The 2,178-nt window shown below is 32.4% G+C and overlaps 1 pseudogene; it reads left to right on the forward strand.

Moving 5' to 3' along the window:
- The first annotated feature begins 1,862 nt into the window (after positions 1-1,862).
- The window catches only part of LOC114077320, an 8,467-nt pseudogene continuing 8,151 nt past the window's right edge, over positions 1,863-2,178 (forward strand).

A 2,178-nucleotide genomic window follows, 5' to 3' on the forward strand; every position in this document is an offset into this window, starting at 1 on the left:
GACCTTCACCTGTGAAGAATTTATTTCAAATTCATATCTAGACCTCTCTAGAAACCCAAACGCAAAACCAAATTGAAAATTTTTCCAAAGTCGGTAACGAAATCGACATATTACTGGAACAAAAACATGGAAATACGATATTGGCTACTCTGTTTGGAGCCATATCGATTTTCTTTAAAAATGATCTTCATTGTGTCACTGCGTTTGTAATAATTATTTCAATGTTGTATTCAATATACATCAGCTATCTGCGATTGTCTCGGTCGATCACACGTGAATTAAGGAATCTTAACAGGATTATGACTGGTTTGATAAGAGCACATGCCGAATTGGTGGCGGAAAGAGAGCTGTTGATGGAGTATGTGCAAGAAGTCATCGATACGGAGGAGGAAAAGCCAACAATAAGAATGTCTGATTATATTATACGTGTTCAGACCATAGTCGAGTCCAACTATCACAATGATATCTTCATCCCAGAAATTTGGATAACAAGTACTATGTTGCTCTGTTTGTCCAAATTTTACTACTATTTTTACTGTCACAAACACGGAAGATTTCTTTAGTTTATTTGTTATTGTTGTTGTTTTTGTGTTTTCGTTTGTTTATTTTGTTATTGTTGTATTTTGTTATATATACATATATATATATATCATGTTTTATTAATTTTTTTGGGCCCAATCAGACTACTAGTTAGATTAGTTTATAACTATTCGACTAATTTTAATTGTGCAAATTAAACATTTTGTTAGATTAGTTAGAAGTATTATATTAGTGAGAACGACCTTCACCAGTGAAGAATTTGTTTCAAATTCATATCTAGTCCTCTCTAGAAACCTAAATGCAAAACCAAATTGAAAATTTCTCCAAAGTCGGTAAAGAAATCGACATATTACTGGAACAAAAACATGAAAATACGATATTGGCTACTCTGTTTGGAGCCATATCGATTTTCTTTAAAAACGATCTTCATTGTGTCACTGCGTTGGTAATGATTATTTCAGTGTTGTATTCAATATACATCAGCTATCTGCGATTGTCTCGGTCGATCACACGTGAATTAAGGAATATTAATAAGATTATGGCTGGTTTGATAAGAACACATGCCGAATTAGTGGCGAAAGGAGAGCTGGTGATGGAGTATGTGCAAGAAGTCATTGATACGGAGGAGGAAGAGCCAACAATAAGGATGTCTAATTATATTATACGTCTTCAGACAATAGTCGAGTCCAACTATCACAATGATATGTTCACCCAGAAATTTGGATAACAAGTACTATGCTGCTCTGTTTGTCCATATTTTACTTATATTTTTACTGTCACAAACACGGAAGATTTCTTTAGTTTATTTGTTATTGTTGTTGTTTTTGTGTTTTCGTTTGTTTATTTTGTTATTGTTGTATTTTGTTATATATATATATATATATATATATATATATATATTATTAATTTTTTTTGGGCCCAATCAGACTACTAGTTAGATTAGTTTATAAGTATTCGACTAATTTTAATTGTACAAATTAAACATTTTGTTAGATTAGTTAGAAGTATTATATTAGTGAGAACGACCTTCACCTGTGAAGAATTTATTTCAAATTCATATCTAGACCTCTCTAGAAACCCAAATGCAAAACCAAATTGAAAATTTCTCCAAAGTCGGTAACGAAATCAACATATTACTGGAACAAAAACATGGAAATACAATATTGGCTACTCTGTTTGGAGCCATATCGATTTTCTTTAAAAACGATCTTCATTGTGTCACTGCGTTGATAATGATTATTTCAGTATTGTATTCAATATACATCAGCTATCTGCGATTGTCTCGGTCGATCACACGTGAATTAAGGAATCTTAACAGGATTATGGCTGGTTTGATAAGAGCACATGCCGAATTGGTGGCGGAAAGAGAGCTGGTGATGGAGTATGTGCAAGAAGTCATTGATACGGAGTAGGAAGAGCCAACAATAAGAATGTCTGATTATATTATACGTGTTCAGACCATAGTCGAGTCCAACTATCACAATGATATCTTCATCCCAAAAATTTGGATAACAAGTACTATGTTGCTCTGTTTGTCCAAATTTTACTACTATTTTTACTGTCACAAACACGGAAGATTTCTTTAGTTTATTTGTTATTGTTGTTGTTTTTGTGTTTTCGTTTGTTTATTTTGTTATT

The sequence above is a fragment of the Solanum pennellii genome, chromosome 5, assembly GCF_001406875.1.
Source record: "Solanum pennellii chromosome 5, SPENNV200".
In the NCBI taxonomy this organism is placed as follows: Eukaryota; Viridiplantae; Streptophyta; class Magnoliopsida; order Solanales; family Solanaceae; genus Solanum; species Solanum pennellii.